We start from the raw sequence: 23,240 nt of genomic DNA, 5'->3' as shown, positions 1-23,240 counted from the left end.
TGGGTCAATGACCCCTGGGAAGAAGGTCAGTGTCTATAAAATTTTAATCCTAGGCCTGCGGCCAGGGGGGGGTGGGGGAGTATACCAGTACCATTTGAGAATCAGACCAAATGAGAATTGAACCATTTGAGAACATCCTTTTTTTTTCAATCACTACATCGAAGGCCTGCGGCCCGGGGTTCACATGGGTTGGTTTGTTTGTTTGTTTCAAACCCACACCCATATACACACATTTCACATTTAAACCATTTGTCGGCCCCCTGTTGATATTTATCGACTAAGTTCCTTGTCTTATCTATTGTGACTGAGAAATGTGAATATCACAGCCAAATCAAACGATTGTTGTTGTTTTGTGTGTCACAGTTTTCTTTGGGTGTTGGAGGAGGGTGGTGACAGAGCTAGAAGGTGGTAACCCGGGCAATTACATCTCCGATGGTGAGGCAGATACAGACACGATTGGTGCGTGTTGAAGGGCGCACTGAAAGGAACGGGGTGGGTAGGGGTGGGTAGGGGTGGGGGTGGGGGTGGGGGGGAGGGTGATTGGGAGTGAAATGAGTGCAACTGGTGATAAAAGAGTTGGAGAGAGAACACCAGAGTGAAAGAGACGGACGGAGGGAGGCAGACAAAACCAAGGCAGGCAGTCTGGTGTGGAGGGCAGCGGGAGAACGGCTTACTGCATGCACAGAGAGGAGGCTTGGTTCCAACACTCGGTGATCCACCAAACGTTCCAAACGCACCGCCACTGACTCCAGGCACGATACACGCCAGTTGGAGTGCGGGCCTCCATATCCCACCGTTACGACCGAGGGTCCTTGTCCGGCAATCAAGCCATCAGTCTCAGTTCCCTGCCCCTTTTCGGGGAGAACGGAAGCAGGTAGGATACGCGTGTGTGTGTAGGGGGGGAGGGTGAGTGTTTGTGTGTGTGCGCGCGTGTGTGTGTGTGTGTGTGTGTGAGTGTGTGTGTGTGTGTGTGTGTGTGTGTGTGTGTGAGTGTGAGTGTGTGTGTGTGTGTGCGTGTGTGTGTTTGTGTGTACAATACAATACAATACAATAATCTTTATTCATCTCTAAAAGAGAAATTACAAGCTTGACTGTGTGTCTGTAAAATCAATCAATTAATCTTAGTGTGTGTATGTCTGTGTCTATGCGCATGTGCGTGCGTGCGAGCTTATGTGTGTGTATGTGTGTGTGTGAGAGTGTGTGTGTGTGTGTGTTTGTGTGTGTGCGCATGTGCGTGCGTGCAAGCGTATGTGTGTGTCTGTGTCTGTGCGTATGTGCGTGCGTGCGTGCGTGCGAGCGTATGTCTGTGTGTCTGTGTCTGTCTCTGTGTGTGTGTGTGGGTGTGTGTTTATGCCCGAGCGCGTACGCTAGCGTGTGTGAGCGACAATCAATACAGCAGCGAGATAAGTATCGCTTCGTGCTCCTGTCTTCAAGATGAGTAATGGGCATCATGCATTCATTTCCACATACCATCATACCCTTACATCAACTGATGTTAATGGGGTCAACCATCAGCCAAACGATCATGCGTTTCTACTAAATGATGATGATGGATGTACATAGGACATATGATCATACTCTCACTTTAAAACGTCGTAAACGGACTCAGAAAGGAGCTGTATGATCATACTTTTACATTAAAGCATGTTACTGAATTGATACATTCATGACGTTTTGCTGGCTGTCTAAGTTCAATCGCTTGTGGAATGTTTGAATTCAGTGTGATTGTACAATGTAAGCGCGGGGGGTGTGTGTATATGGGTGCGATTGTGCGTGCGAGCGTACATGAGTGTGTATGCGTGCTTCAATGTCAGTGTGTTCAGTCAGTTTTCTGGGACCAATAGAGCAGTTTATTTTGACAGACAGACAGACGGACAAACAGACAGACGATCAAACAGACAGATGGACAAACAGAAAGACAAGTTCAACAAACTCAAAGCGAGAGAACAGTGAATATCCTTGCTTCTGTTAATTTTTGTCATCTCCTGACCTCTCTCCATGTCGTATTTTCTAATTCATGACTTTTCCACTGTACTTTATTCACCAAAATGTATAATGCTTTTCCACTGTACTTTATTCACCAAAATGTATCATAACTTTTCCACTGTACTTTATTCACCAAAATGTATCATGACTTTTCCACTGTACTTTATTCACCAAAATGTAGCATGACTTTTCCACTGTACTTTATTCACCAAAATGTAGCATGACTTTTCCACTGTACTTTATTCACCAAAATGTAGCATGACTTTTCCACTGTACTTTATTCACCAAAATGTATCATGACTTTTCCACTGTACTTTATTCACCAAAATGTATCATGACTTTTCCACTGTACTTTATTCACCAAAATGTATCATGACTTTTCCACTGTACTTTATTCACCAAAATGTATCATGACTTTTCCACTGTACTTTATTCACCAAAATGTAGCATGACTTTTCCACTGTACTTTATTCACCAAAATGTAGCATGACTTTTCCACTGTACTTTATTCACCAAAATGTATCATGACTTTTCCACTGTACTTTATTCACCAAAATGTATCATGACTTTTCCACTGTACTTTATTCACCAAAATGTATCATGACTTTTCCACTGTACTTTATTCACCAAAATGTATCATGACTTTTCCACTGTACTTTATTCACCAAAATGTAGCATGACTTTTCCACTGTACTTTATTCACCAAAATGTATCATGACTTTCCCACTGTACTTTATTCACCAAAATGTATCATGACTTTTCCACTGTACTTTATTCACCAAAATGTATCATGACTTTTCCACTGTACTTTATTCACCAAAATGTATCATGACTTTTCCACTGTACTTTATTCACCAAAATGTATCATGACTTTTCCACTGTACTTTATTCACCAAAATGTATTATGACTTTTCCACTGTACTTTATTCACCAAAATGTATCATGACTTTTCCACTGTACTTTATTCACCAAAATGTATCATGACTTTTCCACTGTACTTTATTCACCAAAATGTATCATGACTTTTCCACTGTACTTTATTCACCAAAATGTATCATGACTTTTCCACTGTACTTTATTCACCAAAATGTATCATGACTTTTCCACTGTACTTTATTCACCAAAATGTATCATGACTTTTCCACTGTACTTTATTCACCAAAATGTATCATGACTTTTCCACTGTACTTTATTCACCAAAATGTATAATGCTTCCCAATGTGTCTTTCACAGCTCCAATTTACTGTAAGTGGTATGAGAACAAGACACATTTTGTCCTAAATCAGTTTAGCAAGACTTCACCTACGTCTTATCAGGGCTAGATACCTTCCTGGCAACATCAGAAAGCTGTCAATTAGTCCATTTCGTATTATGTTTACACAGCTTCCGCCTTCCTCCCGTTTCTTTTCGCAGACAAGATGCTGTAATACCCGCTATGACGAGCTAGTCGTGTGACAGAAAGTTTTCTTGCACACGAGACTGTAGATGTTTCACGACGGCTTTAGCCGGAGTGAAACAGCAGCAGTCGAGTGTGCAAGAAAACTCTCTGTCACACGACTAGCTCGTAATGGCGATTATGTCTCACAGCATAGGCATAGAAAGATATAAATGAGTTTTGGGGGACGAAATAACAGGCACAAAACCAGACTGACAACACAATTGCCTTTTCACACATACCGTACACACGCATGCGCGCAGAAGATAGATCCAATGCGTTTCGTGTCTTTTTCTGGTTGAATGCATTTAACAAAGTATCAACCAACGTTTCTGAATCTTTCAATGAAAAAAAAACTTTTTTTGAACCAAACAGCACAAACCAACGAAAGCTAAGCACACAAACACAGATTAAATGCAAAGCGCGAACGAACACGGAGAATTTTTGTAGGTCAGGTCGTGGGAAAGTCCACCCGAAATGTTCCACAGGGGAACTGGTTGTGTTTGGATTGTTCATTTTCTCACAGTGATGTTGATGTTGTTTACAGTGCAGTTTTGAAAGAATATTTTCCGAATTTGGGGCACACTTTCGTCTTTCGGTTCGTTTATCTTGTCGAAGTAACATTCGAGTGTTTCTAAATCCAAACCTTACATCACCGCTGGTGCAGATTAGACCTGCCTGACTGTCTGCGTGCGTGTTAGAACTGAAGACGAAGCCTCAATCGCCAAAGCGTCAACCATCTGTAGGTTCTGAGCATCGGATGTACGTTGATACGTGGTAAGATCCGCACGGAACTGTCTATGCAACTTTTCCTAGTCACAGGTGTAAGGTTCGATCTTTTTTTTGCAATTTCGTCCTCTGTGTACGTAGCAAAGCGTTTCACCATTTTCGGTTTTCGTTGCAGACGACGATAGTGAAAGTAGTACCTATTGTTTTGTTTTGACCTTTCGTATTCAGGGTTCTTCATTGAAGCTTGGTAGAGGGACCGTGTCGTGTATGTAACCGTGTGCCCTTCTACTTTCCTCTTTCGTACTGAACCCAAACACTAAAGCAGACGACACAAGTTATATTACCCAGGTTCTTTTATTCCATACGATGAAATGGGGAAAATGTGGGATAACGGGGGTTTATCTTCAAATACAACTTTCACTGTATAGGACTAAACAACTTCAAAACAAACAATATCCTCACTCTTCATTCTAAAACTACATTCTTTCCCTAAAGATACCCTTTAAAACACACCAAATCCTTTCCCCAAACTACACTCTACTCTAAATTCTTACTCTCAACTTTAATCCAAAAAAAAACCCACAATGAGACTCTAATTTAAAACAAACGAAATCTAAAAAAACAACCTAAAAAACAATTCTTTAAAAAAAAACAAATCTACAAAAACTCTAACAAAATCTGACCAAAATCTCTCCACTAAATCTAACTACTCTTCACTAACAAAACCTAGTCTATAAAAACAAATCTACGACCCACTAAAAAAAGAAAAAGACCTAACTAAACCCAGACCTAACTAAAAAGAACCCCTCTAGAAAAAAAGACCTGAATCTAACTAGACCAGAACAGACCTAGCTAAAAAGAACCCCTCTAGAAAAAAAGACCTAACTAAACCAGAACAGTCCTAACTAAAAAGAACCCCTCTAGAAAGAAAGACCTAACTAAACCCAGAACAGACCTAACTAAAAAGAACCCCTCTAAAAAGAAAGACCTAACTAAACCCAGACCTAACTAAACCCCGTCTACTGAAACCCCGTCGCACGCTCCGACATCCTGCAAACCACAGAATGCACGCCGTAAGCATACGTAAACAAATCAACAATTTCAACTACCACAAGCTAACTCGTTAAACAACAAAACACATCATTCCTACCAAATAACATGCCTACAATACATATACCGTTCTCTCAAACAACGGTCTTCTAAAGCATTCACACACAAAAATCTTCCCAACCATTCCAACTCACAAAACAATCTACTTGAACATTCAAATATATCCTCCCCCCAAGCAGCATATTATTCTTTTCACCGCCTACCCATTTACAGAAAGAAAATTGTTTTAACCTACCAGCAAAAGAATCCTCACATTCCGGAAAGATTTCCGGCCGTGACAAACATGTCACAACGGCATCAAAAACACGCCGCACCAAATACACGTCTCTTTCCCTCAAAGATTCCAAGCAAAAGCACAGTTTTAGCGTTCACATCCTGTGCACCGGTGTCACAAGATTAACCCATTCAACTCGAGGGGTGTCAGGCAGCCCCACTTTCTTTAGTTAGTGCCTAACGTCACCTTCAACTATTCAACTTTACATCGCGGCGGAGGGAAAAAAGGAGATGGAATAAAGCCACCTGTCAATTGTTTCTTGTTCACAAAAACATTAATCACAAAATTTACTCCAGAGGCTTGTACCAAAAAAAACAATCGTTTTACCTATGCAAATTTTAGAATCGGCTATTCCGCGAGACCAATTCAATAGAAATGAAACTCAGTCTCGGAAACCTTAATGGATCCCCGATAGCATAGAGGTACCACGAGTTCACACGGATGCACACAAGTGCATGTGTACCGTAACTGTCGTTCCCAAGCTCACATCCTCCCCAACTTAGACTGTCGTCTCCTGGCGACATGCCAGAATCAGAAAAATTCAAAAAAATATTTAACCTCCCAAAAACATAATATTCTCCATCTTCAAATCATTTCAAAAACTTTCACACAAAAACAACCATCATTAACTATAACAATATTTCTCTAAAACTAATAGGTTCTAAAATACAAATTTCACATAATCCTTCCAGTGCCAATAATCCTATCTCCTGTCAACATCCAACTCACACAAGTTGACAAAAAAATCACAACTCATCTTTAACAGAGGCAGTTCCATGGTTCACTTTACAAAGAATTATGTCTCGACATGTATTTCTCTCTCTCTCGACTGTACACAGAGATAAGAACAGCCTCGCTTTCACCTAGATCCTGACCAAAAACAATGTTCAGACCTCATGTTCAGACTCGGCGTAATAATACCGAAAGGACTACTTTTTAGCGGTCAAGTTCGGTCGTCCGCATACTCGAAAGTGAAAAAAAGATGAAACGTTTTGCTACAGTATCGGAGGATGAACTGTCGAAGAAGAAAAAGAATCTCGTGCCAACCACTACGCAGAAGACCATCCGAGTCGCCCAGAAGAAGTTCTGAAACACGTCACGTTCCAAATCAAAAGACGACATTCTATTCTCTTACGTCACTATTCTTGGTTTACGGTACCATTCGGCGGCTTTGCTACGAGTATGCCATTGTCTTGGTTGGCCGAGACCTTGAGGTGGAATGCGAGTGATTAGGTTTGTTGATTTTGCTCGGAGAAGTGGTCCGTGTTCAAGCAAGTTTCTTTCTTCTTTGAAAACCGTGAAAAACCCTAAGACCAGTGAATGTCGAGATATATATGTTAATTGGATCTGTGATCCAAACATGCCTTTTGGTCAATCTCGATGGCAGTTTATTCCACTCGCCCTACGGGCTTGTGGAATAAACTTCCATCTCGATTGACCAAAAGCCATGTTTGGATCACAGATCCAATTAACGTATAATGTTCACCACTTGCCAGATAACCAATAATGATAATCTTTACGACTTATCAAATATTTTATCTCTCTTGAGCATACATCAGAACAAAATGTTGACAATCTTTACGATTTATCAAAGCATCTGATCTCTCTTGAGCATACATCAGAACAAAATACTGACAACCTTTACGATTTATCAATGCATGTCCCTTCTTTGTATCCCAACTGTACTTGGCAACACAATCTTCTAATCAACTAACAAAATGACCACTTGCCAAGGCAATGAAAAAAATGGAAGTCCTTAAAACTCACCCAGAATATCAAACCTTTAGTCAAAAATCAGCAATAACCTAATGTCACTCATCACAATTAAACCATTCAACAGGAGTATTCATAGGCAACCATACAATCCTTCAGAATCTATTTCAAAAATCCACTAATATTAATTCTAATAAACAAAACCAGTATACACACTGTCTTCAAACAAAGACATCAGTAAGCACCAGAACTCAAATTCTAAAAAATACCACCAAGAAAATAGCGAGAGCAGAGGAGACAGTAAAAGTGAGAGCGGAGAAAACAGTAAAAGACAAACCAAACGACAGCAGAGATCAAAAAGGTAGAAAAAGGTCATCTAATTCCTTACAGGTAGCATACTTCGCTCCTGAGGCGTACGAGGCTGGAGACGCCATGCTCAAACCCAAGAATCCCTAAAAAAAATGCAGCCAAGAGAATTAGAAAGTGGGAGCGGAGAAGACAGTAAAGACAAACCAAACGATAGCAGAGAGCACAAAGGAAGAAAAAGGTCATCTAATCCCTTACAGGTAGCATACTTTGCTCCTGAGGCGTACGAGGCTGGAGACGCCATTACTCAAACCAAAGAATCCCTAAACAGCGCAGCCAAGAGAATTAGAAAGTGGGAGCAGAGAAGACAGTAAAGACAAACCAAACGATAGCAGAGAGCAAAAAGGAAGAAAAAGGTCATCTAATCCCTTACAGGTAGCATACTTTGCTCCTGAGGCGTACGAGGCTGGAGACGCCATACACAAACCAATGAATCCCTAAAAAAGTGCAGCCAAGAGAATTAGAAAGTGGGAGCAGAGAAGACAGTAAAGACAAACCAAACGATAGCAGAGAGCACAAAGGAAGAAAAAGGTCATCTAATCCCTTACAGGTAGCATACTTTGCTCCTGAGGCGTACGAGGCTGGAGACGCCATTACTCAAACAAATTAAAGTATGTGTGCGTAGACAATCGGCTAGAGACAACATAAAACCCGTCAAATACCACCACCTCTGGGCGTCCTTGTGGTAAACTGATACAAGTTGAATGCGTCCCAGGCACCCTGTCTACAGTATATGAAGTTTAATATGATATATATCCTTCTCTTCTGCACCATCACTCTCCTTCCTTCCTTCACAATCCTTCCTTCCTTCCTTCACAATCCTTCCTTCCTTCCTTCACTCTCCTTCCTTCCTTCCTTCACCATCCTTTTCCCTTCCAATATGTATGATATGACGGTATTTCAACATTATGTTGTTCACCATGTTTCGATCCTTGAAACAAATCAACAGCGCAATACTCACGCCCCAAGCACACGGCTTGCAACAAAAACCACACTAACACCCATACATACAACCACAAGTGTTAGTAATCACATCACATCCATGTAGCGTAATCAAACATACAACTACACATGTCCGTCATAATATCAAATCAACATAATCGAACACACTCTTCCAGTGCTGGTCCACTCCCCAACTCTGTCTCTTTGTACGGTGTGCAAACAGTCTTTCACAAACGTCCGAAGAAATGTTAATCGTTGAAGTCCTTCTTCTGTGGATTAACAGAGTAAAAAGAAATGTTAATCACTGTAATCCTTTCTTCCCCGGATTAACAAACTAAATGGCAATGTTGACAACAAAGCCACATCCGTCGACGTCACGCCCGGACTCCCTCCAACTTCTCACACGCCCGTCTCCTCAACACCAGCCCGCGTCCGGACTGCATGCCTGCCATCCTCTCCCTGTGCGACGGGGTCCCCTAACCTACTCTAATCCTAGCCCTAACAGTAACACCCCCTACCCACCCTTGCTCCGCAGCGCCAAATGTAACCGTGTGCCCTTCTACTTTCCTCTTTCGTACTGAACTCAAACACTAAAGCAGACGACACAAGTTATATTACCCAGGTTCTTTTATTCCATACGATGAAATGGGGAAAATGTGGGATAACGGGGGTTTATCTTCAAATACAACTTTCACTGTATAGGACTAAACAACTTCAAAACAAACAATATCCTCACTCTTCATTCTAAAACTACATTCTTTCCCTAAAGATACCCTTTAAAACACACCAAATCCTTTCCCCAAACTACACTCTACTCTAAATTCTTACTCTCAACTTTAATCCAAAAAAAAACCCACAATGAGACTCTAATTTAAAACAAACGAAATCTAAAAAAACAACCTAAAAAACAATTCTTTAAAAAAAAACAAATCTACAAAAACTCTAACAAAATCTGACCAAAATCTCTCCACTAAATCTAACTACTCTTCACTAACAAAACCTAGTCTATAAAAACAAATCTACGACCCACTAAAAAAAGAAAAAGACCTAACTAAACCCAGACCTAACTAAAAAGAACCCCTCTAGAAAGAAAGACCTAACTAAACCAGAACAGACCTAGCTAAAAAGAACCCCTCTAGAAAGAAAGACCTAACTAAACCAGAACAGACCTAGCTAAAAAGAACCCCTCTAGAAAGAAAGACCTAACTAAAACAGAACAGACCTAACTAAACAGAACCCCTCTAGAAAGAAAGACCTAACTAAACCAGAACAGATCTAAATAAACCCCGTCTACTGAAACCCCGTCGCACGCTCCGACATCCTGCAAACCACAGAATGCACGCCGTAAGCATACGTAAACAAATCAACAATTTCAACTACCACAAGCTAACTCGTTAAACAACAAAACACATCATTCCTACCAAATAACATGCCTACAATACATATACCGTTCTCTCAAACAACGGTCTTCTAAAGCATTCACACACAAAAATCTTCCCAACCATTCCAACTCACAAAACAATCTACTTGAACATTCAAATATATCCTCCCCCCAAGCAGCATATTATTCTTTTCACCGCCTACCCATTTACAGAAAGAAAATTGTTTTAACCTACCAGCAAAAGAATCCTCACATTCCGGAAAGATTTCCGGCCGTGACAAACATGTCACAACGGCATCAAAAACACGCCGCACCAAATACACGTCTTTTTCCCTCAAAGATTCCAAGCAAAAGCACAGTTTTAGCGTTCACATCCTGTGCACCGGTGTCACAAGATTAACCCATTCAACTCGAGGGGTGTCAGGCAGCCCCACTTTCTTTAGTTAGTGCCTAACGTCACCTTCAACTATTCAACTTTACATCGCGGCGGAGGGAAAAAGGGAGATGGAATAAAGCCACCTGTCAATTGTTTCTTGTTCACAAAAACATTAATCACAAAATTTACTCCAGAGGCTTGTACCAAAAAAAACAATCGTTTTACCTATGCAAATTTTAGAATCGGCTATTCCGCGAGACCAATTCAATAGAAATGAAACTCAGTCTCGGAAACCTTAATGGATCCCCGATAGCATAGAGGTACCACGAGTTCACACGGATGCACACAAGTGCATGTGTACCGTAACTGTCGTTCCCAAGCTCACATGTAAGTGGAAAGTTGACGAAGCTTTTGAAAACAGAAATTGAATGAAGAAGAAAATGTGGCTTTCAGTTATATTTAGGAGAACGGGGTTGGTGTTATTCTTTTACCGTCAGACACTTAGTACACAGATAAAACGTGATTGACTGACCAAGGCCTGTTGGCACACTATTCAGAATGCACAACAAAATGTAACAACGCTTTGATACCCATGTTTCTACGTTCGTGATCACTTGAAATGAATACTGAAAACATAAGTGTTTAAGGTAGTGACTGAATGTCTGTAAAGGTAAAAATGTTCAGAAATAAATGCATAATCAAAATAATTGATTTCGGCATCAAAGCGTGTAACATACAATCTTGCACACGTTTGCTTTAGTAGTGACAAAGAAGGAATGCGTGTGACATTAAAGCATAATCATACGTGAATTTCGTAGTGTTCAGGAGTGATAGGTACGGACAAGTCCGATAATGTGACTGATTGACTTTAGATATTTATGGCAGTGTTTTTCTTTGGGCTTTAGAACATACTCAAAAAAACTCCCTAATCTTTCTGCAATTAAATCTAGTTTAAAGGAAAATTCAACAAAGATTTGTCAAACGTTAAGAATAGCTTTCTTCATAGCGATGAAATAAATTAACATGTTTTTTTTTTTTTTTTTTTAATTGTTGTGGTTTTGTTTTTAAATCTGGGCTTGTTTAATTCCTGTCTACTTTAATGTCGCGATACGAGTACAGCGGTTGACCAAACACACCAAGACAACAGTAGCCACAGACATGAAGCCGCCATGACAACCATCCCCAATGCCATTTACCGAAAGGATCGAGGCTTGTACAAGAGAGCACACATTAAAGTGTTCAGACGTTATCTTGTCACGAGTATTGGTCTACTTGTCTGAAACGTTAATGACACACTACGCTCAATAATTCCGCGGTCCTCTTGGGCCCTCGCCCCTAACTTCAAACCTTTCTGTCGATTGCTGGCACCAGACACGTCTCAGCTAACCCCTTCACACACCATCCCTAAAATACTCCAGGCTCAAAGTTAGATGAAAATCGAATGTTGTGCTGCGATATTCACGGAGAGTTAGACACAAAGATGGTTCCGGTGTAAGTGCCGCAGATTTGTTGACAAGGCCTCCGGGCAGAGCTCTCGGAGTTAAAACACCGTTGGGGTTCATCACATTTAGTGACAGGACAGAGTATAACAAACTGAAGAAAGGCCGAGAGTCGATAAGCACAGTAAAAGGCCGAGAGTCGATAAGCACAGTAAAAGGCCGAGAGTCGATAAGCACAGTAAAAGGCCGAGAGTCGATAAGCACAGTAAAAGGCCGAGAGTCGATAAGCACAGTAAAAGGACGAGAGTCGATAAGCACAGTAAAAGGACGAGAGTCGATAAGCACAGTAAAAGGACGAGAGTCGATAAGCACAGTAAAAGGACGAGAGTCGATAAGCACAGTAAAAGGACAGAGACGTGGTCGACCGCACTTGGCAAAACAACAAGTGTGACAAACTGTGTTATAGATGTTAGATGGAAGTAGTGACAGGATACAGATATGACACTTCGTACTTTACCTTTGAAGTTTGCTGCATGCAGTAACAGAACATTGTATCATTGACGTGAGTTGCATACGGTCACGGAACAGTGATATGACACTTCGTACTTTACCTTTGAAGTTTGCTGCATGCAGTAACAGAACATTGTATCATTGACGTGAGTTGCATACGGTCACGGAACAGTGATATGACCCACTGAACCAGTGCGTACACAGAGTGTAAATAAACTTAGAGAACATAGGTATGGCACTTGGTTCTGGTGAGGTTTATTATACTAATACGGAGAGGGCAGATTGAAATCGGACTGCAGGGGTGAGGTTTGCTGCACCACGAGAGAGGACAGACCGAGAACAGACTGTACAGTTACGGGTTGTAGCACTCGATGTGGACACACAAGTAACAGGGAGCGTCAGGATCATCACACATGCAGTGACAGTCACCGATCACTGTTATCTTCACACTAAAAGCTCCGAGGGTTAGCCGAGCGAACACGACCATTCCATCTGACCTGGATCTCCCCCTCTCATCACCTCTTTGATCCTCTGTTTGTCTGTCTCTGTCTCTCTGTCTCTCTCTCCCTCAATCACACACACACACACACGCACGAACACACACACCGTTCACACACACACACACACACACACACATACACACACACACACCGTTCACACACACACACACATACTCACACACCGTTCACACACACACACACACACACACACACACACACACATACATACTGACACGCTGGCGGCGCACGCGTACACGTGTAAGCCAGCAAACAAACCAACAGTCCGCGTAGCATACTTCTGTTATAAAAAATAAAATTAAAAAATTAAAAAAAGGAAAAAACAAGCACGTGCACACAATAAACACTTGCTCCCTGTCAATACATTACTGCGTAGTTAGTTGTCGATGGCCGTGTTACTATTTATGATGCGAAACGCGATACACTTCACTTCGAGCCCAAGTCACAGGAGAAGGGGTGCAACTGCGTGGTAAGCGATGTCCCATGCCACACCCAACACCAGTTGTCGTCCTTGGATCAGTGGCCGCCAGTCCAGCGTGAAACGCATCCTGTGTTGGTGCTGTGCAGTTGGACCTCCACCCCCCTCCCCCCCCCATTTCTTGGCCCTCGTGTTAAGACTCCCTCCCTTTTAAGATCAGATTTTTTCAGATTATCTTTTCATAACCTCTTAAAATGTACCCCCGTTGTAAGATTCCCTCCTTCTTAAGACATGTTTTTTCTCCGATGTTGTAGGTCTTAAAGAGGGGTTCCACTGTAATTGGAAGTCACTTGCACTGATGATGACTATTCTTTGCTGAGCACACTAATGCTCGGGAGAACTATGGTAACACTGAACACATAACAACATAATGCTCGGGAGAACTATGGTAACACTCAACACATAACAACATAATGCTCGGGAGAACTATGGTAACACTCAACACATAACAACATAATGCTCGGGAGAACTATGGTAACACTCAACACATAACAACATAATGCTCGGGAGAACTATGGTAACACTCAACACATAACAACATAATGCTCGGGAGAACTATGGTAACACTCAACACATAACAACATAATGCTCGGGAGAACTATGGTAACACTCAACACATAACAACATAATGCTCGGGAGAACTATGGTAACACTGAACACATAACAACATAATGCTCGGGAGAACTATGGTAACACTCAACACATAACAACATAATGCTCGGGAGAACTATGGTAACACTGAACACATAACAACATAATGCTCGGGAGAACTATGGTAACACTCAACACATAACAACATAATGCTCGGGAGAACTATGGTAACACTCAACACATAACAACATAATGCTCGGGAGAACTATGGTAACACTCAACACATAACAACATAATGCTCGGGAGAACTATGGTAACACTCAACACATAACAACATAATGCTCAGGAGAACTATGGTAACACTCAACACATAACAACATAATGCTCGGGAGAACTATGGTAACACTCAACACATAACAACATAATGCTCGGGAGAACTATGGTAACACTCAACACATAACATAATGCTCGGGAGAACTATGGTAACACTCAACACATAACAACACTAATGCTCGGGAGAACTATGGTAACACTGAACACATAACAACATACGTTTTCTTTTCTCTGTTCCTTTTGACAAGACAAGCCCGAAAATCTACCAAGGCCACAATCGTTAGTGCTAAGGTTTGGATCGATACCATAATTATACGGTACTTAAAGATACCTTCCTTCTCGTGAAAACGACAATTCTTGTCACCACAGATTTCTGCAGGCTTTTACATGTGATAAGAGCAACCTTCCACTTGAACCAATGCCAAAGTCAACAGATAAGAGCAACCTTCCACTTGAACCAATGCCAAAGTCAACAGATAAGAGCAACCTTCCACTTGAGCCAATGCCAAAGTCAACAGATAAGAGCAACCTTCCACTTGAGCCAATGCCAAAGTCAACAGATAAGAGCAACCTTCCACTTGAGCCAATGCCAAAGTCAACAGATAAGAGCAACCTTCCACTTGAACCAATGCCAAAGTCAACAGCGTGGTTTCCTGTGCAAAGAGGGATTTGTTGTTGTCTTAATTTGGCAATTACAACCTGTATCAATCTGCTCAGTTATTTCAGCAAAAACAACAGCATACTATACGCAGACTGCAATCACATCATTCACGTGTTGTACGTGTCCATGTCAAAGGGTGCTCTTATTGAGAGTTAAAACCAGGACAGCTGTCTGTGCTGATGAACATCATCGTGTCCATGTCAAAGGGTGCTCTTATTGAGAGTTAAAGCCAGGACAGCTGTCTGTGGTGATGAACATCATCGTGTCCATGTGAAAGGGTGCTCTTACTGAGAATTAAAGCCAGGACAGCTGTCTGTGGTGATGAACATCATCGTGTCCATGTGAAAGGGTGCTCTTCTTGAAGATTAAAGCCAGGACAGCTGTCTGTGGTGATGAACATCATCGTGTCCATGTCAAAGGGTGCTCTTCTTGAAGATTAAAGCCAGGACAGCTGTCTGTGGTGATGAATATCATCGTGTCCGTGTCAAAGGGTGCTCTTACTGAGAATTAAAGCCAGGACAGCTGTCTGTGGTGATGAATATCATCGTGTCCATGTCGAAGGGTGCTCTTACCGAGAGTTAAAGCCAGGACAGCTGTCTGTGGTGATGAATATCATCGTGTCCGTGTCAAAGGGTGCTCTTATTGAGAGTTAAAGCCAGGACAGCTGTCTGTGGTGATGAACATCATCGTGTCCATGTCAAAGGGTGCTCTTATTGAGAGTTAAAGCCAGGACAGCTGTCTGTGGTGATGAACATCATCGTGTCCATGTCAAAGGGTGCTCTTACCGAGAGTTAAAGCCAGGACAGCTGTCTGTGGTGATGAACATCATCGTGTCCATGTCAAAGGGTGCTCTTACTGAGAGTTAAAGCCAGGACAGCTGTCTGTGGTGATGAACATCATCGTGTCCATGTCAAAGGGTGCTCTTCTTGAGAGTTAAAGCCAGGACAGCTGTCTGTGGTGATGAATATCATCGTGTCCATGTCAAAGGGTGCTCTTACCGAGAGTTAAAGCCTGGACAGCTGTCTGTGCTGATGAACATCATCGTGTCCATGTCAAAGGGTGCTCTTATTGAGAGCTAAAGCCTGGACAGCTGTCTGTGGTGATGAACATCATCGTGTACGCGGGCAAGGGCTGGCTTTAACTTGCTATATTATGTTTGGATATAGCTTGCGATCCCCTCACAAAAAGCGTACGATGTTTCTGTCTTATCATCGGGACATTTGATTACAAAATGCAAACATGCTTGTGTGCAAATTCATTGCTTCTTTGATGAATTGTTCATCCTCATCTCTTATTCATAAATTGTGTTTCGTTCTGATGACTGGTCCAATATCAGGAGCCACACGGGGCGACAGTAGCCGAGGGGGATGTCACCAATATGGGCTGTGAACTATTGTGCAATGACGTTCATCCCCCCCACACACCATCAATACTTAATGTGGCTGTCACTCACCGGCTGAAATTCACCTCGCCGTCGCAGAGTGCGAGCCAGCCAACTCACACCAACCCAACTCAACTTCATCGCATGCCCTTTTCTTGGACTGTCCAAAGACGGCAGCCAGACGGGCATTTCTGGTTCAGCGAGTCTTCAAGCAAAGCGCTGGCCTTTTGGACTGCAGGATAAGGCGATGAAGCGGTGCGAATCAAATTGAACCATGGATTTTATTTTTAGCCACTGGATGTCAGACTCCATGTAGCTTACTTCTCGATCCTTTGCTTTGCACAAACACACAACTTGTTTTCTTTGTAACTCTTTCTCGTATGAGCGGGGGGTTCTTCATAAATGGAGGGGACGGGGTAATGATATGTGAGATTGATGACTATAATTATAAGTGAGTTGAGACATCATCCAATGGTATTATTTCCTTTCCTCGATTTTCAAGGTTCCAACTGACATTTTTTCACCCGAGATGTAATTAAGGACAATGGCCGTCATAACACGCTTGCTGTGCCTCTGTTTTGGGTGTGTTGCTTTCAGTTTGGTGCCGCTGTGTTTTGGGTGTGTTGCTTTCAGTTTGGTGCCGCTGTGTTTTGGGTGTGTTGCTTTCAGTTTGGTGCCGCTGTGTTTTGGGTGTGTTGCTTTCAGTTTGGTGCCGCTGTGTTTTGGGTGTGTTGCTTTCAGTTTGGTGCCGCTCTGTTTTGGGTGTGTTGCTTTCAGTTTGGTGCCGCTGTGTTTTTATAACTCATGCTTTCTTTTCGTACCACCTCCGTTCTGTGTAATTAATTATGTGTTTGAGAATGGCTAATGAATTAGGTCAAATCAAGCCAGTCTGCTTCCCTGGATTCAAGTCTACTTACCATGCTCAAAAACTATACTGTCTTTCACATTTTTGACGATGGGATTTTGTTATTTTCCTAACACACACACACACACACACACACACACACACACACACACACACACACACACACACACACACACACACATACACACACACACACACACTTATGAAAAATAGAGACTCAGAAAGAGAGCGAGAGAGAGCAGCTGCAGGAGCAGCAGGCATCTGGAGAATTCAAATGTAGATGTTGTGACCATTCCAGATTATGGATGGTTAAATGACCCATTGAGCTGGTGAAGGCGCAATCAAGAGTCAATCAGACAACCCGTTGACCCGCTGATGTCATTATGACTTGATCAAATGACGTATTCCGTGCTGACGGTAGAGTAGTCCACGAGGGTCATTGTTGACCGCTTCATTAAATCCTGATGTATATTTATGTTATACGTGCTGTGTGCTGTCATCTTGATAATAGTGCAGTTGTCTATTTCGATGTCGTCATACAATTAGGTTCCTTGCTTGTGTTTAATTTCTGTGACCTGAATTCTATGTTCCACTTGTGCATGCAAAGGACAGTACGCCGACATGTCCAGCATACTTTACAAAACGAATACATATGAGAATAAACGTCACTGTCTTCAATACAGTCGACCTGAACCATTTTCTCGTTCAATTTATCCCCCTTGGTATTCATTAAGAATAGCGTCCCTTGGCGTGTGTAAATTGCCTCCCCTGACCTGCCAGCGTGATTCAACCCTCCGACAAAAGCGTCCAATTAGAACGTCTCTCCTGAGAAATCTCATTCTCAAAACCAGGCTGTTTGCTGCGGGATTGCTACCCGTTGACCAATGGAATTGCAGTTTGCCCACAATGGCGGCACGGAACGAGGCAGATACTGGCGGCGTGGTTTGGAGCACTGAGGGGAGTTGGCTTTGCAATGGGCTTTGATGAGGAACATAAAGGCGGCAAACATGAACCTGTCGTCTGTTCGGACCCACTGCAAACGGCGCAGTCTTTGTCCTTTTTTTCTATCTTTTTCTTGGTCTTTGTCCCTTTCTTGATTTGTGCAGTGAGCGATTGATCGTGGTCCAACCTGTCCTTGATTTGTGCAGTGAGCGATTGATCGTGGTCCAACCTGTCCTTGATTTGTGCAGTGAGCGATTGATCGTGGTCCAACCTGTCCTTGATTTGTGCAATGAGCGATTGATCGTGGTCCAACCTGTCCTTGATTAAAGTTTGCTGTGCAGGAGGATGTCTGGTGTGTTACGCAACTACCAAACAACAGTTACATCGAATGCTTTGTAAGCAAAAATGAATCAAACACGCTTAAACCAATCTTTGTGAAAGTTTGAGACTTGCGTTGAGTTACTTTTTACATCGTTTTCTTCTTGATGTAAGTAGAACATTATCCCGGTAGAAACTAAAAGCTATAACACGCATACGAGTACGAGAATTGTGTCTGAGTGTACCCTGCGATAATGCATAAAGATTCCATGCGGAAGTCAAGGGTGTGCTCACAAATAAGCATGACTAGAAGCGTGCATGTCATCTTTTCCCCATCTGAGTAAGGGCAGGCTTTCTGCCTTGATGCAACTGTGGCAAACGGTAGTGGTTGCATTGGCTGTTTGCTTGGCTGGGTTTCTCATAAATCGAAGATCTAGAGTTTCAGTTTCAATTTTGGCGAGGTTATTCTCTGATTTCGTGCGGGTTGTTTTTGGGTAGGGTGGTTGTTTTTTTAATCGTCCTCACACCAAATGTGGCTATCCGGGGCCGATGCAAGTTTGTTTCCGTTCTCAGATGACATGGCTGTAGCCATGGCCCCCCATGCTTAAAGCTAGCTTTCTTTAGGTCTATCAGAGTCAATCCAAAAACAAAGAAACTACAAACGTTCTAACATTCAGAATTAAACAAACAAGAAAGGTAAGTTGTTGTAACAAACGTTCCAACAACTTTCCTTTCTAGTTTTTTGATTCAATGAGAGTAAAGATGTAACCGGTGAAAACGTTAATTTTTTTCACATTTGTCTCTTCAAATCTTTTTAAAAAATCTTCATATCCTTTAAAAACTAATCGTGTCCAGGAATAAAACCTTTCGTGCTTCCCAACAGGTTTTTTTCTTGTTTTTTTTTCTCGTTTTCCCAGCAGCAAGCCAAAGAAAGTGTCACGAGTCCTTGTACAGAGTCAGCTCTCAGCGATCGGCGTGATGCCTTCAGCTTGCACGCCTTCATTAGATTTGCCTTCGAGATGTGTGTGCTCAAAAATTCAAAGTGAGTTATATGTTTTCTCGGTCACGTGTTGATAACGCGAGAGTTTATGAGTGTTTGGGCGACGAAGACCGCAGCCCCCCTAGAGAACGAAGCAGCGAAGTGGGGTAAAATATATCGCGTTGAGTCAATGGAGGGAGAAATCGAACTTGTCGGCCGTAATAGGAACACGCAGTCAGTTTAGAGGACATGTTTGTTTTTCCTAGTTTTACACACAAAAAAATTGCCCCCCTCTCTCTCTCTCTCTCTCTCTCTCTCTCTCTCTCTCTCTCTCTCTCTCTCTCTCTCTCTCTCTCTCTCTCTCTCTCTCTCTCTCTCTCTCTCTCTCTCTCTCTCTGTCTCTCTCTCTCTCTCTCTCTCTCTCTCTCTCTCTCTCTCTCTCTCTCTCTCTCTCTCTCTCTCTCTCTCTCTCTCTCTCGTAAATATACATTTATCAAATGTTATCTCTCTCTCTTAATCAGATAAAGAAAGGCCTTCATTGATCCAATTTTCATAACTCCACAGAGAAGCATGGTCATAATTCATTGCAAAAACAACATGAACAGTTCTTGGAATCAATAACAGATTCAGCAAACGATCCAGAATTTGTGTTGGTAAAATCTGTACAGAAATACTGTGCTGCATGAATTGTTAAGGCAGAAAGAATGCCAAAACAGAGTGAGAACAAAATATGGTTATTGAAATGTTGAGTCATTGAAAAAACAAACATCGACTAGAACTTCGATCTTCCGATCTTTAAAGTGGACCAACAAGTTGCAAAACAGATAAATACAAATGCAATGACGAAAAAATAAATACTTACTCTTTGTTTGTGGTTTGCTCCTTCCAGGCTGGCAGGGGGGGGGGGGGGGGGCGAGAATGAGTGAAAGACAGAGATGTGAACTAGAGCATGGCCTGCGTAGATATATCTGTTTTCAGTCACAGGGTCCGCTTGAGAGAGAGAGAGGGGAGGGGGGGTGTCACTGCTTTTTGATCCGCTCTTGTATACTTTATCGGTTGTCAGGTCACAATCTAACCTGGACTAATCTCTACAGATTCACCAGCCTCCCAGACATCATTAGCTCCACGACCCCCCTTCCTTCCAGTCTTCTCCCCCATCCCCATCCCCCAGTGCAACACACACCAACGGTACTGAACCATTGTACGCCAACTGCTTTTTTGAACCATTATTCGTTTTTAAATTCTAATGTACATTTTGCTTTTAGTCAATGATTTATTTACGTTTTTGTCCAGTCTGTCAATCTTGAAAACATTCTTTGAACGAATCAAAGACCACATGTTGCCGATGAACTTCCTGTTATACCTCAGGTAGGCTTTATACTTATGTACAGACGTTATACTTATGTACAGACGGACGCAGTCACCTAGCGGATAAGACGCTGGCCTCCTGAGCGGAAGGTCGTGGGTTTGAATCCCGGGGGGTTAAAGGTGGAGAATGTTCCGATCTTATGTGCAGACCTGCTTGTGCATTTCCCCCTTCGTGTGTACACGCAAGCACAAGACCAATTGCGCATGCAAAAGATCCTGTATTCCATGTCAGAGTTCAATGGCTTATAGAAACACGAAGATACATATGCACTGATTTCTGTGATGAATATTTTTTATATTCTTTGATGTGCACCCTTATGCTGAGTGTGATAACCCTCGAATGACTAGTCCTGTGATAAATATTGTTCAATGACATATCTAGTCCTGTGATAATGATAGTTTTTAGCGGTAAACTTTTAGCTAAAGCTGACGGCAATTTACCTATTTGGAATCATGTTACTATTCCTGTTAGTGTACATATGCGTGCGCGAGTGTAGTATGCTTCGTATGGTATTTTTATCTTTGTCTTATTATTTGTTTTGTCTTTTAATGTGCACCACACTGAAATTTCTCTGTATGAGATAATAAAGTATTCGTATTCGTATTCGTATTCGTATACCGACCATGCTTCCCCCGAATGCGGCGTATGGCTGTCTAAATGAGGGGGGGGGGTAAAAACGGCCATACACGTAAATACTCACTCGTGCAGAAACATGGGAGTTTCAGCCCATGTACGTAGAAGAAGAAGAATACGTGTGTGATCGTGAGGCCCATCATCTCATGTCCTCAATTGGCCACTGCTGCCACCGAGGACGTTAAAGGAACAATACCTATGAGAAAAAGCCCTCAAATCGCTTCCAAGCTGATACCATCGGAAATTGCAACGGCGCAGGATGACTCCCTCCCCTTGTAAAAGGAAGTGTTTCAAAAGCTTAAATAAATGTCGTAGAATAGAAAAAGGAAAGAGCACTCTGTGTAATGGTCGAGTTGGGTCACTTCCACAGAGTTTCAACCCTTGTTTGTGTGCATTATTTGTGTTACCAGGCGGCGAGTCATAGAGCGTGCCAATCGTCTTGCCGCAAGGCGGCGCTTCCAGCGTACTTTTTGTTTCCAACATCGGAGAGAAGCAGCGACCCGAAGCGCATTCACTCACGTTGATTTAAATAATTATCATACTTGTGGAGCGTTTTCGAGCAAAAAGAGCGTCTGCGTCAAGATTAAGGTACAGTGGCAGTCACATTCGCCAAAACTCCCCCCCCCCCCCCCAAACGGTCAGATCAATAGTGTCCCTTTAAATGTCAGTTCCGTCATATAATCTATGGATTTCAGCAGGAGATCGTGGCGGGGTCCACGACATCGTGTGGAGAGAGCAGTTATTATGTAGCGATCGAGCCCCAGAGAATGCCTTTCAGTTTTTGCTGATAATTGCAGTGTGGTTTAGAGTTAGCTCATTAACAGTCAGACACAGGGCGCATCAAGCATCTCACGAGACTAGGCTCTGCCGATGGTTTGGATTTAAGGTGGATGCTAATCATTGTCTTCAGTTCGGTTAGAGCTTCAGTATGCAGGTGCCAAAAAGACAGGTAGGGGTCTGAAAATGTGCTTCTGTCTCAGTTACACCTAGTCCATTAGTGCCAAGAGGAAACCTGGCTTGATTTTGGTATTTGACATGGGAAAGCCAGCGTAATAAAAGTCTTCTAGTGTGCATCAAAGACATTCCACTGCCACGTAGCTGTTGAATGTATTTGTGTCTGAATGTTGCTGTACCACGCTGGATGATGGAGAAATATGGCGTTAACCCAACCGCCGGCCCAGACTTGCCTCCACGCTAGGAGCGCAGAAAAATGAGTTTGAGAGAACTAAGTGAAGCCCGGCCCTTCATTGCGTCCCCTCCAGCTTCCTTTCCTGATCTAACCCCCAAGACCCCCTTGCTCGCCCCCGCCCCCGCCCCCGCCCCCCCTGAAACAGGAAATGGAGTGTCGTGACCGGGGGCGCCTCGAGGCTGCCCTCTCCCTGCTCACTCCAGTCCACTGAGCTCGTGCGCTTCATTCCCCGTCAGCAAATTGCGGGGCACTGCCTGGAACAATCCCGCCTGGCACTGCCTGGAACAATCCCGCGTGGCACTGTCTTAGCGCCACTCCGCCGGGTCCTCGCCATGGAGGCTTTGACCGACCTGCACTATACGCCGTTTGGGGCATGTCTTCTCGTGACTGGTTTAAACAATCTTTAGCTTATTACTGTCTACATATGAAATGTACATACATTTATAAATATAAAAAAGCCATACGCTTAAAGTGGTGTCTCGTCTTTTCGTGTTTGTTTGCTTGCTTGTTTGTTTGTTTGTTTTTATGTCTTCGAAGTATGCGTTTAAAAAGAAGTCGCTTTCAACAAATCTGCCATTTTACTTACAGGCACACTCCTTCTCACCATCTCACCTGGCCAGGTGTTCACATGGGATAGACCGTCACATCTCTCCACTTGGTTACATCCCTCCCCTTGGTCACATCCCTCCACTTGGTCACATCCCTCCACTTGGTCACATCCC

General features: G+C 42.7%; 2 long non-coding RNA genes across 3 annotated transcripts; both read right to left on the bottom strand.

Moving 5' to 3' along the window:
- Positions 1-4,485: 4,485 nt before the first annotated feature.
- On the bottom strand, positions 4,486-7,006 carry LOC138949600 (uncharacterized). Of its 2 annotated transcripts, none has more exons than XR_011450369.1 (2): positions 5,085-7,006; positions 4,486-4,923 (listed from the first exon to the last, which is right to left on the bottom strand). It is a non-coding gene; the product is annotated as an uncharacterized lncRNA (long non-coding RNA). The 2 variants fall into 2 exon arrangements; XR_011450370.1 differs by having other exon boundaries at positions 5,155-7,006.
- A 2,158-nt stretch (positions 7,007-9,164) lies between these two features.
- LOC138949616 (uncharacterized) lies at positions 9,165-10,693 on the bottom strand. Its single transcript, XR_011450371.1, has 2 exons — positions 9,811-10,693; positions 9,165-9,602 (listed from the first exon to the last, which is right to left on the bottom strand). It is a non-coding gene; the product is annotated as an uncharacterized lncRNA (long non-coding RNA).
- Between the last annotated feature and the right edge of the window lie 12,547 nt (positions 10,694-23,240).

Source organism: Littorina saxatilis, linkage group LG1 (assembly GCF_037325665.1).
Source record: "Littorina saxatilis isolate snail1 linkage group LG1, US_GU_Lsax_2.0, whole genome shotgun sequence".
NCBI classification, from domain to species: Eukaryota; Metazoa; Mollusca; class Gastropoda; order Littorinimorpha; family Littorinidae; genus Littorina; species Littorina saxatilis.
The sequence above is the reverse complement of the archived record's forward strand: the minus strand, read 5'-3'. Positions and strand labels throughout refer to the sequence as shown.